The 17,999-nt window shown below is 41.9% G+C and overlaps 1 protein-coding gene across 1 annotated transcript in view; it reads left to right on the forward strand.

Moving 5' to 3' along the window:
- LOC125727211 (tripartite motif-containing protein 29-like) overlaps nucleotides 1–17,999 on the forward strand; it is a 113,597-nt gene that overhangs the window by 67,619 nt on the left and 27,979 nt on the right. The window lies entirely within an intron of this gene.

The following is a 17,999-nucleotide window of genomic DNA, read 5'->3' on the forward strand; positions in this document are numbered from 1 at the left end:
TGATTTAAAACTTTCTTTGATTTAGTAAAATTGCAATTAGTGTAACAATATGGAAAAGAAGAGATCAGGAGGGGCTGAAAAGGTCAGGCTAAGAAAAAAAAGAGCGTTGGAGGAGGATGCGGCCAAATGTACCAAAATCACAGAGATTTTTTCAAAAGAATGAAAAGAACTGGGAACAGGTAAATGTTGCAGGTAAACCTGCAGCAAAATATTAAACCAATTCAAATATTAGTGCATTTCTATGGCTTATCATGACAGATCAATGTGTTCACAAATGTAATTTTAAGAAAAAATATACATATAAAAATCTAAAGCACAATCTAAGGATGCAGTAAAATGACCAATTATCCATTTTGTAGTTTCTGACCAGCAGAACCCTGTCAGTCAGTGTTCTGCCAAGAATGAGGGACTGATTAGCAGTGAGGACGCCAGGCTGGCTGAGAGGTCTGCTATTAAATATGAATTAAAGTTACTTAATATACTCATACACACACACAAGTGATAGATGGATTCCAAATGAAATTCAGATATTCAGAAGTCGATGAGATTTACAGTTTAGATTCAGAGGTAAACTACACAGCGGTGTATTAGTGAAATTAAAAGATTGATAAGTCAAATGTTTTTGTACAGCATGTTTCAGGCACAAACACATTGTGTTGTATATGAAAAGATATTTTGACACTTTCAATCACTCACTGACTCCGGAGCACTTGGAGGCCTTTGTGCTAATGTGCACAGAGAAGGAAATCCTTATGTTTATAGATAATTAGACAGTAATAAAGAAAGTTGCAGAGACCATCAGGGGCGCTGCTAAGGATTTTGGGCCCCATGAAAAGAATCTTGACAGGGCCCCCAACACAGTTTATTGGGGGCTTCTCTGGGCCCCCTCTCAGTCATGGACCCCGAGAATCGTCATCGTTTACCCCCCCTTTACAGCGCCCCTGGAGACCATTACACTACTCAGGCGGCTGTTACTGTTATAAATGTTATGTTATTGTTGTTTAAACCATTTACAGTTAAACATCTGTATAGTAGTGCAACAAGCCTCACGTGAAGAACTGCGAGATTCATTTTGATATTGTTTTATTTGAAAAGATATTTTGACACTTTCAATCACTCACTGACTATTGTTAAGCCATTTACAGTTAGAAATTTGTATATATTAATTTTGATATTATTTTATTTATTCATTTGACTAGTGTTTCGTTCATATTTGAAAAAGCAAATAAAACTACTGAATAATAAGAATTGAGGTATTGCTTCATTTATCCAGTTCTCACCTTCCTGAAAAAAGTGGGCTGGTAATGGGCATGAAACTCCTGAGCTGAAAACTGGCTCCACTGCGGCACTGTCCACCACTGTAGCTGCATCAGTGATTGTAATATAGTTACTAATATTCATTTAGCAGACACTTAGCAGACCCAACAACCTTCTGGTACCAGGCACAGTGTCCAAACCCCATGAGTCACACATACCCTGCCCTCTAAACTGGCTCGATCCACCAGAGATTGGTGTTGATATAACTTGGTTAACCTGAGGCTTGAACCCAATTGACCAATATAGCTAATACTTCAAAAATAAGGCTGTCACATGTTATTTCCACTATTTTGCCCACCCCTGTAATACCGAACAAGGAATAATTACACAATGCTATACTGCATGTCTATATGTAGTTATGGAAGATGGATGGGTAAATATTTAAAAAACCTGGTTGACAATAAACAGTGACACTGACATTTATTTAATATGAAAATGCCATTTATTTAATATGAAAAAGACATTTACTTAACAAAGACATTATCTTTTCTTATATACACGTCCTCTTTGTCATTTGAGGATTAGGTCAGTAGTGAAACATTCATTGTGACCCCCCCCCCCCCCCCCCCCCGTCCTTTTTGTTTCTGTTACCCTGTACTTTAGTCCTCAATAAAGCCTCCATCGATCTGTCCCATCTCCATTGTATCCTCACAAATAAATAAGTGGCAGCGCCTTTCTCTGCCTTGTCTTGCTGGGGCAGATTAACATAAGTGCTTCATGCTACTCCAATAGAAGTATTGATATTTCACTTCTCAGGTCGAGACCGACATAGACACAGGTTAGATTAGGGCACTATGCAGAAACATAAAGCAGCAGGGGATTCTAATATTAAAAATGAGATGTACTCTGAGTACAGATGCCTCATTACATTATAAGGACTGTTTAGGTTGTTTTCTTACCATCTCTTCTCCAGCCCCAGTCATGTCATCATGTTCCATGTCTGTGTCATCCTCAGACAAGACACTATACTGGAACTGCTTTCTTTGCTCAATATACTTCCTAAAGTTCTTCAGGAAGCTCCTTTTCCATTTATTTGTGCTTTTAGTGTCTATGTTGTCATCATTCAAGACACTGTTGCGGAACTGTGTTCGTTCCTTGAAAAGCTTCTTCAAGTTTTGTAGGAAGCTCATTTTCATTTTAGTTCCACTTTTAGTGTCTGAATCGTCCTCGTGCAAGACACTGTACTGGAACTGTTTCCTTTGCTTAATGTATTTAAGGAGGCTCATTTTGAATTTAAAGAGGTGCTGTCTTCCAAGGCGTCTGTTTGTCAAATGATAAAAACTTTCTACCCGGCCTATATATATATGGTAATGGTTCTAGATTCTAGAACGTAGCGTTGCTAGGATATGGGGCAGAGGTGGATATCGCGATAGATGTCTGTCACTGTTATGCGCCGACTTTATTAAAACTTGTTAACTGTGATCACGTCCAGTTATTTGTGTTTTGCCTGACAAAACAAGACCTCCGGTTGACATAATTGCCGTTTCATAGACGCAAAGGTCGATTTTAGGGACTTTAGATTATAAGATTTTGGATTATAAAATACCATAGTCTCCAGGTAATGACGTCATTAGCAGGCGTGTGGAACAGTGTGTGGACTACACGTTTGTGAGCTAGATTATCATAGGCAAGTGTATCTGCAGTCATCCAACGGCTGGATTCCAACCTCTCCGGAGGAACAGGTGTTGTGCTGAATTCTGCACCCCTGACGTGAAATGCGCCCCCTATTGGGAGCGCGCACCGCGCTTTTCTTCGATTCGAAGGGAGAAAAGCCGTATAGTTCCGTCAATCTAAATGTGCAACAGACACAGAAATTGCGTTTGCACATTTATAACTGTCACTTAACGAAGGCTGTATTTAACCCATATAAAACTGATAAACCGTTAGACGATGAGCCCCGAACGAGAACGTAGGCTATTTATTTTTATGTCTCGTCATTAGTTTGCTAGTTTGTAAACAATGACTTATACATATTTAGTTATTTATTTTACTCCACAGTGAAGAGAATGTTCTGCTACATGCAGTGATCTGAAATACCTAAACAAATAAGATGTTTGTCTTTATGACGGCTTACCTGGCAGGAGATCCATTTCAATTCTCTCCTTTGATTCTATCACTAAAGGCTGTTAGCAACCAACGCATTTAACGAAATAGATAATTATTACTGAATTTCATAAATGTCACATCACGTGCAGCGCGGGAGGGTGCATTTTATGGCAGCTTTCGTATTTAAGAAACTGGCCCAGGCTTCTAAATGTGCAAACGCAATTTAATATGTCTGTTACACATTTAGATTGACGGAACTATACGGCTTTTCTCCCTTCGAATCGAAGAAAAGAGCGGCGCGCGCTCCCGATTTCAATTCTTATTATGCAGTAGTTTTATTTGCTTTTTCAAATATGAACGAAACACTAGTCAAATGAATAATTAAAATAATATCAAAATTTATCTATACACATTGCTAACTGTAAATGGCTTAACAACAGTCAGTGAGTGATTGAAAGTGTGAAAATATCTTTTCAAATAAAACAATATCAAAATGAATCTCGCAGTTCTTCACGTGAGGCATGTTGCACTACTATACAGATGTTTAACTGTAAATGGCTTAAACAACAATAACATAACATTTATAACAGTAACAGCCGCCTGAGTAGTGTAATGGTCTCTGCAACTTTCTTTATTACTGTCTCATTATCTATAAACATAAGGATTTCCTTCTCTGTGCACATTAGCACAAAGGCCTCCAAGTGCTCCGGAGTCAGTGAGTGATTGAAAGTGTCAAAATATCTTTTCATATACAACACAATGTGTTTGTCCCTGAAATATGCTGTACAAAAACATTTGACTTATCAGTCTTTTAATTTCACTAATACACCGCTGTGTAGTATACCTCTGAATCTAAACTGTAAATCTCATCGACTTCTGAATATTTGAATTTCATTTGGAATCCATCTATCACTGGTGTGTGTATATGAGTATATTAAGTAACTTTAATTCATATTTAATAGCAGACCTCTCAGCCAGCCTGGCGTCCTCACTGCTAATCAGTCCCTCATTCTTGGCAGAACACTGACTGACAGGGTTCTGCTGGTCAGAAACTACAAAATGGATAATTGGTCATTTTACTGCATCCTTAGATTGTGCTTTAGATTTTTATATGTATATTTTTTCTTAAAATTACATTTGTGAACACATTGATCTGTCATGATAAGCCATAGAAATGCACTAATATTTGAATTGGTTTAATATTTTGCTGCAGGTTTACCTGCAACATTTACCTGTTCCCAGTCCTTTTCATTCTTTTGAAAAAATCTCTGTGATTTTGGTACATTTGGCCGCATCCTCCTCCAACGCTCTTTTTTTTCTTAGCCTGACCTTTTCAGCCCCTCCTGATCTCTTCTTTTCCATATTGTTACACTAATTGCAATTTTACTATATCAAAGAAAGTTTTAAATCAATAAATAATTTACGAATCGTAAGTAGGGGGGTGGCATGATGGTGCAGTGGTTAGCACTGTTGCCTAACACCTCTGGGACTCGGGTTCAAGTCTCCACCTGTGATATATGTGTGTGGAGTTTGCATGTTCTCCCCATGTCGTCGTGGGGTTTCCTCCGGGTACTCCGGTTTCCCCCCACAGTCCAAAAACATGCTGAGGCTAATTGGAGTTGCTAAATTGCCCGTAGGAGTGCATGTATGAGTGAATGGTGAGTGAGTGTGCCCTGCGATGGGCTGGTCCCCCATCCTGGGTTGTTCCCTGCCTCGTGCCCATTGCTTCCGGGATAGGCTCCAGACCCCCCGCGACCCAGTAGGAGAAGCAGCTTGGAAAATGGATGCATGGATGGTTGTGGTTTTCAGATCACAGCTCCCCCTCAGAGCCCACCAATCAGTGACCATCTTGATGAAAGACATGAAATCAGGACAGCCCACTTTTTTCTCAGCCTGTAACGTCTCTCCTTTATGCCCAGTTGCTGTACCACAGTTACTCCTGTCATCGGAAGCAGCACCAGCACCTGCCTGCCATCACCTGCCCACTTTGAGACTCAAATCTTAAAATACAGACAGTGTGAATTGGGACCTTGCCATTTTGCTCATATCACTTCCTGTGCCGGCACTTGGAGGATGGGCTTCCCCTGTGAGTCTGGTTCCTCCCAAGGTTTCTTCCTCCTAGGGAGTTTTTCCTTGCCACTGGCTTGCTCTCTGGGGGCTTTGGGCAGGGATGAGGTAAAGTGCTTTGAGACAATATAATGTTGTGAAAATGCGCGAGAGAAGTAACATTGAATTAAATTGAAATGAATCACACCAGCTTGTCTCAGCTGACAGCAGCTCTTACTTATCTGATAAGGGGTAAGGGGAGAAAGATATCACATACCTTCTGGTCAACATCAAAAGAGATTTACATATAAAATAATGTACTGGAAACTGGTATAACTCTCACTAAATGTGAGCTATTATGCTTTTCCCTTTCTATTAGTCTGTTATATGGCTTTAGGTGCATGTAAACAGTCTGCAAAGTCTTAAGACGCAAAGTACATAGCAAAGGGAGTAACTCTCACCACAGAAACCACTCTTCTCTCATCTGCCTAAAACACCTCATTGGAATTCCAGCCCTTACTTTCACAACATGATGAGGTCTCTTCATAACACAGTCCTTATTGGCTGTCTACCTGCAAGGATCCGTCTGCCGACTGCAAGACAGGGGAATGAAGGGTAAGCTGACCAATCAAACCACAATGGACTCATTGGGGGTGGGATTAGACAGAGGGTGAATAGAGATGTGCATTAATGAGAAATGATATGTGATTTTGGAACACTGAAGCATGCAAACTCTATTCTAGTAGAGCCTAAAAATACAATTTTAAACTTAAAGTGAGCATAATAATGCACCTTTAAGCAACAGTAGGTTGCTGTCCATGGTGCTGAAAACCCGGATTGGCAAATTTTACACAAAATTCCTTTATCTAATATCTAACTATAACCCTCTTATTTTGTTGGCAGTGATGCTGTGTGACGTCTACAGAGGTTGGTATTGAAAGGATTACAGTGGGTAATGGGTGATTTAGATGAACCTGGATGAAATTTGACATCCAAAAGGGTTTTGACTCTCAGTTCAACTTTGGACAACAAATCTTCCCAGAAGTTTCTCTCTGTCTCTCTTGCCAGTTATTTTCTGTTTCACCTGAATCAAGGAGGAATCAAATGCACAAGCACACTGTATGATATATAAGATGCAAATCCATTAAAAGCTTTTTGTTTAAACATTATAAAACAGATTTACATACATTAATTAAGTAGTTTGAAACTTCATTTAGAAAAAGGAGGCAATGACCAGCCCAACCAGTAGTTCCATCTCTGATTTTTCAGAATCTCTTGTCCCTTGGATAACTTTTGAAGTCATGATTTAACTAATTTTCAGTTCTGTCTTCAACGTCACCAGTTAGACGATCATTGTGGAGGGAAATGCAGTGACTTTTCAGGTGTTTCACTGAGACCCATTGCTAAAGGGGCATAAAATCAAGCACTTAGCCATGCAGACAGGTTTACAAACATTTGTGAAGATATGGGTTGTTCTGAAGACCTCAGTGAATTCAAGCATGGTACTATCATGGAATGCCACCTTTGTTTTTGAAATTCCTTTCCTGCTATATATTCCATATTGAACTGTCAGTGGTATTATTGCAAAGTGAATGTCTTTAGGAATAACAAAAATAAAAAATAAAAATAAATAAAAAGTGGCAGGCCACATAATGTAACAGAGTGCTAAGGTGCAAAGTTGCTAATGCTTTGTTGACTCAATAACTGCAGAGTTCCAAACTTTCTCTGGCATTAACTCATGCACAAAAACTGTGCACTGAGAAATTCACGGAATGGGGTTCCATGGCTGAGCAGCTGCATCCAAACCTCACATCACCAAACGCAGTGCCAAGTGTCGGATGCAGTGGTGTAAAGCACGCCACCACTGGACTCTGGAATAGTAGAAACATGAACTGTGAAGTGATGTATCATGCTTCTCTGTCAGGCAGTCTGATGGATGAGTCTGGATTGTCAGATGTCAGGAGAAGATGACCTGTCTGACTGCATTGTGCCAATTAACTGTAATGTTTGGTGAAGGAGGGATAATGGTATGGGGCTGCATTTCAGGGACTGGGTTAGGCCCCATAGTACCAGTTAAGGGAACTCAATGCTTCACCATACCATGACATTTCAGACAATTCTGTGCTTCCAATTTTGGCATTAATATATCCTATACCTCAGTATAGATGGTAATGTCTGAGTTACTGCTGCCCAGAATGTATGAGCTGGTTGCTAAGTCCACATAGCATGAAAGGAATCATGGATACTAGTATGGGAGCACTGGGAACATGTCTGCATCAGCAAGGCCATATAGTGCCAAGCAAAAAGGTTATCAATCGGATTCTTTCCACAACAACTTATCTGTAGACAGCCTTAAAGGTAATCAAAATATATTTCAGTTGTATCTGTAAAAACTTTAGCACCCTGGAGCACAGTGAAATTCTGAACAGTTTAAATTTTTATGGACGAGTTTTTCGAGAGAATTGCTATGGGGAAATCAGACAAAACACCGACTTCCTCCACCTGTAAAAACAACTCGTCCTCCAAGAGAAGCCGCCCCGAGGAATCCGCCGAAAGCGGCGTCTCCTAATACCAACGACGTGACGGACATTCTATAGATAATAGATAACTATAGATAAGCGACTATCCAGCTTAGATGCGCGTCTGTCCCTAATGGAAATTCTCCATAAAGAGGTCCAGGCTTTGCGTGAGTCAGTGGAGTACAGCCAACAGCAGGTGGAATCACACGCTGCAGAGAATGCGACCCTCAGGGAATCGGTAAAATCCCTCACAGATGGAATGACATGCCTTTCAGAGGAAAATAAAAAAATTAAAGAAACTATCATTGACCTCCAGGCCTGCAGCTTGAAAGACAATTTAGTAATTTCAGGCATCCCGGAGAAAGCAGATTTTAGCACTTTGAGATTTCTAAAATATAAAGTGCGATACAATAAAATTTATTATAATTATTATTATTATTACGGTGAAAGAGTTCATTCAAACTCACCTAAAACTCCCGGAGGGCAAAGCAAAAACCATCAGCTTCCATCGAGTTCACCACCTAGGAGGGAAGAGACCCGACGGACGCAGACCCAGACCAATAGTGGCCAAATTCGAGCACTTTAAACAAAAAGAACTGGTTAAAAGCCGCGGCCGGGAATGAAAAGGAATGAACTTTAGCATCAACGACCAGTTTCCCAAGGAAATCCTGGAAATAAGGAAGATCCTGTTCCCTATACGGAAAAAAATCATCGACGGAGGCTCCCTTGCTGTCATTGCGGTCGACAAAATGTAAGTCAGCGGACGGCTCTATTGCCACCAGAATTCCACCCCCGGGCTGTTCTGAATCTGCAACAGGTGATCTGTATCCACACCAACAATCTCGACGCTTTGCAGATAGATCTAGATATAATAATAGTTGCCGGTCTAATGAGCTTTAGTTATTGTCGTCGACTCTCTTCATTTATTAGTATTGCTATTATTATTATTTTATCAGTTTTTTCTTCTCTCTTTCTTTTTGTCCCTTGTTTTTCCCCTGTTGATTGCTGTTGTCACTTTGCGATGTTGCTTTGGCTCCTGCACTGTTTTAGTTCACTTAAGGCTCCTCCCACGTTTTCTCACTACTTTTTCTCTGCATCACATTTCTGTTACATTCCCATTTTCTCCATGTTGCCATATGCTCAATGCACAGCATAAATAATGACACAAACTGTACACAACGCCAAGCAAAGTGTACACAAGCATACACAAGTGGTGCTGGCAGTGCCCTGGGGTGTGGTTGCCGGGGGCCCCGGGTCCGCTCCTTCCCGCTCGGCGGTGGGGGGCTGGGGTGCCTACTGAGCCAGCTGGTTAGCTGGCTCTCTTTTGCCAGGGGGTGAGCAATCTGCCCCCTGGCCTTATGAATCCCAGCCCCTCTCCCCCCTCGTTCACAATATGCCACGCACACATGTAGGGCCTTGGGGGGGGGGTGTATGCCGTGCATACTACGGTGGGGAGGGCCATTTACGTGGCCTTACTCACTGTGCTGTGCGGCCTTCTGCCTCCCCCTGTTTTAATTGCACTTTAGTCATCACATGCCAGTATACACACAGGGCCTTGGGGGCCGGGGGCACTACTCAGAGGCTGGTGGTATCACTCGCCTCTGTGCTGCTGCCGCCCCCCAATTTTACTCAGACCATATACATTCAGGGTCTTGATGGGGGAGTGATGTGGAGGAGAGCTGTTCACAAGCAGCGCCCGTCAATTTTAAATTCATCTTAGTTTCTCAACAGTCATACTCACCCCTACACTACATACAGTCTCATACATCTCCACACGCATCCAACACTCTGTCTCTGAGTGAGTGGGCACACACACTAGCCTGCATCTCGCCTACACAATTGAGCACACATGTACATATACTTGCACGCACCCATCCAAGCACACACTAAGATTTTATATGCTTGTATAGTGGTGTTACTTTCTGCACACTATAATTTTGTTTATTCCTTTCTGAATCTATCACTCCTTTTTTCTTTTTCCTGTCTTTTTTTATCCTTTTCCTTCTTTTTTCCCTCCTAATATGTCCCTCCACTACAGCCAGCTCACCCACTGCAATGTTTTTACATGATGAAACTGAAATAAATAAATTAAATTAAAATAAAAAGAAATAGATCAACATGAGGGGCCTATACAGAGTTTATAGAGCCCCTCATGGTAAAGCAAACATGTTTGGCACAGCATTCAGACCATGATTCTGCTAAAGCTGACAGGACAAGGGGGGAAAAAAAGAGAACATTTCTAGAGCCTCTTGATATGGGAAGTCAGAAACGTCAGGCCTATTTATTGAGATCCGCATGCAAGCTACAAGATGGTCTCCTGGCAGCCTATTGCGGATGTTTGGCTCGAGCTGAAAATATATTAACTGTTAGGCTTTAAAAACGATAGCTGATAGCATAAAATGGTGATAGTTTAAAGCAGAAAATCCCATTGTGAAACGTCTTTATCACCCTTTAAAAAACGCAGATATTTTTCTCTGCTTTTCAGGTGGCTGACGCTACATATTTTCTGACGCGCGCTCTCTGTCCGCTGGTGGGAGTGTGCTCACCTGTGTGTGCGCGCACGTGTCTGTGATCGCGCATCGGGACGCAACTCCGCCATGCGCGAAAGTGTAGAGCAGGGGTGTCCACACTTTTTCAGCTTGCGAGCTACTTATAAATGACCAAGTCAAAATGATCTACTATAAAATGCAAAACATATTATTATTTATAGATTTATAGATATTCGTTGTTATTTATTGTTGTTAGTATTATTGTTATTATTGAATATTGTTTATCATTATTATTAATTTCCCTTTGGCATAAATGAAGCATTTTTGCATTGAACTGGGATTTTAGTTCCTTCACCTTTCTCTTACTCAGCTCGCTTTTCGGAGGGAAGTTAATGCTTATGCTTTCATAAGTTTTTATGAGCAGTCCGAAAATGCCGCTCCACATTTACCTTCTTCGGAATAGCAATGGTAGACTGACAGATGAAACAAACGCACTTCGAAAATGACCTTGTGGGAAAAAAATACTCCTCCTTTCATTCCGTATGGAAGTGGTAGGTTATTGGCTTCGTACTTGGTCCTGCTCCCCCATTCAGTTTTATACCCTCTCTTAAGTTTAGTAGAAATAAATTGGAGGCGACTCGGTTGCTTACTGGAGTTTCGCAGCAGCTGGCGCGGTTGATCGCGTCATCCTTCCTCTATTTTTTATGTCATGCGATCTACTCACTCTTTGCGATCGACCAGTCGCGATCGCGATCGATGTATTGGGCACCTCTGGTATAGAGACAAAAATGACAAGCTGTCAAAACAAAAGTTTTTTTTTAAATGCTGCAAAAGAAGAATGGATTGGAATAAAAAAATACATATCCTAACCTTAATTACTGGAGGAGAGTAATGAATGATGCTAATAGTGAGTAAAAAGTAAACGGAGTGCATTTTTTGGACAGGGATTCACTTTTAATGTGTATGTATAATATAATACATATACATAAAGAATACCCTCAAAAATAGAACAGTGTGAAATACACAAATGTACAAAATATTAATAAAAAAAATTATAAAGATGGAGGCAACTTTGCCTATGGTACAATGTATGCAATGTATGAAAAGATCTTTACTGCAGATACTACTATGACTCTGCAGATTTGTTTTTTTATTTTAACCTATGTCGCTTCACCTTGTGGCTGGCAAATCTGTCTATCACTTTTTGGTGGTCAACTCTCTCAAGCATCTCTTTCTCAACTGACATCACAGCCAGGTGCTGGAGTCTGCTTTGACCCATGGTCCTTCTCAGCCAGGTATGGAGCCGACGCAAGACACTGAAAGATCTCTCACAGCTACAGCTGCTAACTGGGATTGTTAGGGCAACCTGAATAACAGTTTTCAGTGTGGGGAAGATCTTCTTATCCAGAAGTTTGTATAATGTTAACATATCTGGAATGGCACCAGCCTCACTCTGGAGCTTCAAAAAGTTTTTGGCAACTGCAACTTCCTCTAACTGAAGTTCAATATGCTAATGCAGTGCCAGGGCTGACAAATGAGGCTCAGACAAGAATTGGTTTGAGGTTGGACTACACGCCTGAATCCCATTAAGCAATTCCTGACTAACACCAGAAAAACGCTTCTCAAGTTCAGAGATCATTCTGTCCAGACAAGGAAACAACAATTTCCTTTTAAGCTCTTCTGACACAGAAGAGCCACAGACTTCACTGCCTGCCCCACAGGTTGACTCAACAGCAAATCCATCCATTTTCTTTCGTTTCTGCCTCCGTCCAGAAGACTGCTCCAAAACAGCTACCTGGTTTGCCTCACACAAAGCCTTTGTCCTTGCATGAATATCAGTAGCAGTGGCATCACTGCGCTTCTGCTTCAGAGTCTCAACCACCGCATCTTTGTATGTCTGTGCCTGGGCAATATCTATGGTCTCCTTTTGTAGGTATCTGTGTAAACATGCGGTTACAGACAGTAGATCCTTGAAAACAATCAGCAAATACACTGAGGAGAATTTACTGAGTTTTGCCTTTAATCCCACCGCAATAGGTGTGTTGATAGTGGAGAGGCACTCAATTATGGCATGGAAGTTGTTAAGCACAGCCGTTACTGAACGAACCTGGCATGCCCAGCGTGTGTTTGACAGTTGCACAAGTTCACTTTGCTCCAATCCTAATTTCTTCTGAGTGTCCATGAACTTATGATGGTTTACAAGAGACACACTAAAGAAGGAATGGAGACTTTCAAGCATGTTAAAGAACTCTACAGTTTCAGAAACAGCTCTGCATGTGTGACATAGGATGAGATTTAACTCATGTGCATAGCAATGAACTTATATGGCTTCAGGGTGCTTTTTTTGAAAATGGGATTGCACCCCCCCAACTGTTCCGCTCATGACAGCTGCTCCATCATAGGTCTGTGCCACATATTTCAACTGCTCAATTCCCTTTTCTTGCAGCTGATTCTCAATAGCAGCATTTATTGAGGCAGCATCAAACTTTGGGATCTCTGTCACGGCTAGGAAGCTCTCTTTAACTTCCACAGACACATACCTCACACAGAGGGCCAACTGTTCTGTCTTTCCATCTCTGGCCTCATCAGCCATAATGGCATACATCTGTGATTCCGTCATCTCATGAACAATAGCTGCAGTTACCCTTTGTGAACAACATTCAATCATCTCATTTTGACTACTACAAGAGATGTATGTTGTGTTTGATGGGGGTGTGTACCTCTGCAAGAATTGATCAAACTTTTCCAAAAGTTTTATACACTCACGGAAATTCCCTTTATTGTCACTCTCTTCTGTTTCATCATGACCTCTAAATGATATTCCTTGCTTCCCCAAAAAGCAGGTCGTGCTGAAGCACCCCCAAAAATGGGCTAAAATCGCCCCTGGACAGGACCCTGTTAACCCTAATCCAGGCAAAGTTACAGGGTCCTCTCTGTTTCTCTTCATAGGGGCCTTTGCAGACATCCAGACATGACCTTGTTTTGCTCAGTGAGTAACACCATGGCCCCAATATTACGGAGCTGTGAGTTCAGTTCTGACCCTGACAAAAAATCAGTATAATGTTGCAAGTTTTCTGTGTTCACTAGTTTCCATCAACAGACTGTGTGAACTGTGACTGTGTGTATACTACTCTGGGTACCTTGGGTCCTGTTGTAAGCTCCCAGCACAGCAGTTCCCTGTACTGGAGAAGCAGTAATGGAATATGAATGGGAATCTACAGTAGATGTACTGTTTACAGTGAAATGTAGTTCAGAAAAAGAGAGAATGTCAACCTTGAGAGGATCACTTACCTCAGCAGTGACATTCATGTCTCTCGTGCCTCTTCCTATCATGTCAGTAGATGGATTGGGAGAGCATGGGGGTCATGTAGTCGCTGGAATGGGGTCTGTGGCACTCCTGATATTTTTGTAAGACGGTGAAGGTCTCCTGGTGCTCCTTATTTTGCTGTGTGGCTGCTAGACATGGACGTTATCCAGTGACCAGAAATGAAGACTGGACTCCTTTGGTACTGTGTCTCTTCGGAGAATCCTTGGGTACCACTGGTTTGACTTCATGTCAAATGAGTGTTTGCTCAGGGAGTCCCGCATGAGTCAGGTTACCTGCATTGTAAGTGTCAGGTACAGCACTATGACCATGTGGCATGATTCCCTGAGGTTGATCCAGCTCGCAGGGTCCCTAATACCCTATTCCAGTGCAATCTCCCCAACCTGACCTGATCTGATCTGAAATTAAAGTATTGGTCCAAGCTGTAGGTTTACTGACAGACCACTGTAGGTCCTTATCAATGAAGTCTACCATTCTATCAAGACTGAGGATAATAAGTAATATAAATCAAGTGCTATAATAGTACCCTCAAACAGTGATCCTCCTTTATTGGTCTGTTATATACAATATTGCCTGCCCAAAAGCCCACTGGAGCAGGCTCGCAAGAAATATGAAAGTGCTTTGTGGGTGGAGATGTGATCTTTCCACATGATTTCAAGTGAAAACATGAAAAGTCATCTTTAAAACGAAGGCTTTCGCTATTGCAAATGTCACACTATTTAAGGTCTCAGGAAGTCTAGGGGAAGCACAAATATATAGTGCATATAGCTGTGTCTCACATAAAAAGGTTGTGCATACTCTGCTCATATTGTTCAAAATGGAGTAACACTTTGCCATGAATTTAAAATTTTAGTATGAGCCCATATAGTTAAGTCTTGACTGTTTACATGTAAACACTTAAAAAAGATATAGCTGAGGTCCTGGATTCAGTCTCCTGCATTTTCTCTCTAACCCCCTCAAAGAATTTCTTGCAGGGATTAATTCAGTATGTTTTAACAACATATAAAAAGACCAGATGAGTTAGGAGCAACACTTTACTTGAGGGGGCACAAATAATGTCGTAGTACATCCATCCATCTATTTTCCAAACCGCTTATCCTACTGGGTCGCAGGGGGTCCGGAGCCTATCCTGGAAGCAATGTGCACAAGGCAGGGAACAACCCAGGATGAGGGGCCAGCCCGTCGCAGGGCACACTCACACACCATTCACTCTCACACACACACCTACGGGCAATTTAGCAACTCCAGTTAGCCTCAGCATGTTTTTGGACTGTGGGGGGAAACCCCACGACGACATGGGGAGAACATGCAAACTCCACACACATGTGACCCAGGCGGAGACTCGAACCCGGGACCCAGAGGTGTGAGGCAACAGTGCTAACCAATGCAGCTGTCAGAGTTCGCTGGTTAAAGCGGGTAGTGCGCACAGGCTGACAAACGGACAGGAAGCAGGCAAGCAGGCGGAGTACGGGGAAAACGGGGATTTATTCGGGATCGGGACGGAGCAGACAGCACTAAGACTAACTAACATCAATGACGGACCAGAAACTAAGGCAAGTCATGGACTGAAATAGACGAGACTGGGCGAAAATAAGTGGACACAGCTGGGCAAGATCAGGGAAGCACACGTGGGTAATCAGGGGGCGTGGCACACACGAGGATCGTACGAGCCGGGCATGACAGCACCACCATGCCGCCCCTGAAGTAGTACACTCTTACTTAATTCATTAATTAACCAGAAAGTATTAGTTATATACTGATCCCACGTTCGTTCATTCTTAATCATAACAGTTACTGTATTTGTTCATCATTTGTACTTGAGTAGTTACTGAGTTATTACTGAGTAATGTATACTTGAACAATATAAAATATAATAATATATGTGCTATAAATCAAAAAACCATTGTCCTTTCCTTTTATCCACTGCAGGGCTGCAGGAAGCAGCATACAGAGGAAATGCCTTGGGCGGGATGGTAGCCCGGATCAGGGCTCACATACTGGCTCACATGTGGGCAATGAAGAAGTAGCACTTCACGTGTACGGGAGAAAAACAGCAGCCAGAGGAATCCTATGCAATCTCAGTGAGAATAAACTCCCCAGACCTAGGACTGGGGCAGGAATTGCAGGATTCTCCTCTAGCATTTATTTTGGCATACTGTATTTATTGCTATTATCCTTGATACATGTTTATATTTGTCAATAATTGAAATTGAAATAAACATGATTATTATTCATCCATCCTCGTACCACATATCCTGGAGACGAGGGCCTGGAGCTTATCCCAGGTAGCATAGGACACAATGGTATACTTTTGGATGGGATGCCAGTCCATTGCAGGGAATGCACTCACTCACACACTGTGGGCAATTTAGAGATGACAGTCTATTATTATTAGGATATGTTAGGTTGAAGAAACTGTTATTAATCATTTGTTGTGCCAGATGTGCCAAACCCACACCTTTTGCTCAATTCTCTGACCCCTGATAAGAAGTATTTTTCAGTAGTGGATCTGAGTAATGCCTTTTTCTCAGTACCACTACATCCTGATTCACAACACTTATTTGGTTTCACTTATAAAGGACATAAATACACATACACTAGACTCCCTCAAGGGTTTTCACAAAATCCACATGTGTATACAATGGCTCTTAGATACTCAATGAGTTCCTGTAAAATAACGCCCCATAGTCAAGTGCTATTGTATGTAGATCAGTGATTCCCAACCGGGGGTACGCGTACCCCTAGTGGTACGCGAGCACATTACAGGGGGTACGTGGAAAAAATTTTTATATTTAATTTCCCTGATGATGGGTAAATATTATCAGCCATTCCATTAGCTGTGCCCTGGTATAGAAAGAAAATCTATCTGGGATGTGTTGCTTAATGAATAACAAACCCAGCTTTTATCAATGAAAAGAGCAAAAAAAGACATAAAAAACAACTACATGACGGAAAGACTAGAGCAGGGCTGTGCATCTGCACGACGCTTTGCTACCGACAGAGGGCATGAGAGAAAGTACAAGACAGACAAAAGTCACTGACGGGTCAAAGCAGCCACAGTCAAATATGGATAAATGGCTGAAACGTCCCGTTGCTCTGGATCCAGGAGAGGGTTCAGCAGACCCCAAGACACGCAAAATAGAAACCAAACGTAAACCTAGGCAGTACAATGACAATTATATTTTCTTCGGGTTCACTTCTACGTCTGCGGACCTGCCACAGCCTCAGTGCTTCTTTTGCGGGGAAATCCTAGCAAATAGCGCAATGAAGCCGGCCCATTTACAACGACATCAGAGCACCAAACACTCGGGAAGTATCGGTAAAACAGAGGCTTTTTACAAACGAAAGTTATCGGAATTTAGGTCAGGTCAGACTGTAATGATGAAAGCTACGTCTGTATCAAGCAAAGCACTGGAGGCATCATACGCCGTATCCCTGCTTGTGGCTAAGTCAAAAAAGCCACACTCAATTGTCGAAGAGCTCATTCTCCCTGCAGCTAGTGTTATGGCTGAAATTATGATTGACAAGAAAGCAGCTGACACACTAAAAAAAGTCCCCTGTCGAACAACACTGTGTCCCGTCGGATCAACAATATGTCAGTTAATATTATTGGACAAGTGGTGAAGAAAATAAAACAAGCCGGTCAGTTCGCTTTGCAGCTGGATGAAATGACAGATGTGAGTGGAGATGCTCAGCTCCTGGCTTTCGTTCGTTACAAAGATGTGTCGGACATAAATGAGCATATTTTATTTTGTAAAAAGCTGCCAGGAAAGACAACCGGAGGAGAAATGTTCCAGGTTATAGACAGCTTTTTCAAAGAACATGATCTGCAGTGGAATACATGCAGCCACGTCTGTACTGATGGTGCGGCTGCGATGACGGGAAGCGGGAAGGGACTGTTCGGACACATCAAAAAGGTAAACAACGACATTAAATGGATGCACTGTATTATTCATCGTGAAGCACTCGCTAGTAAGAGGGTTTGTCCTGATTTATGTGCTGTTATGGATGATGCTGTGAAGATGATAAACTTCATCCAATCCCGACCACTGAATCATAGACTGTTTGAAACTCTCTGTCATGAGAATGGCGCAGAGCACGAACAGCTATTGCTCCACACAGACGTGCGCTGGCTTTCACGCGGAAAAACGCTCCTGAGACTCTATGAGCTTCGCAATGAAGTTTTTATGTTCCTCAAGGAGCATCTGCATCCTCTTGCTGTGGTGTTTGAGGATGCAAACTGGGTGGCACGCCTTG

The sequence above is a fragment of the Brienomyrus brachyistius genome, unplaced genomic scaffold (genome assembly GCF_023856365.1).
Source record: "Brienomyrus brachyistius isolate T26 unplaced genomic scaffold, BBRACH_0.4 scaffold92, whole genome shotgun sequence".
In the NCBI taxonomy this organism is placed as follows: domain Eukaryota; kingdom Metazoa; phylum Chordata; class Actinopteri; order Osteoglossiformes; family Mormyridae; genus Brienomyrus; species Brienomyrus brachyistius.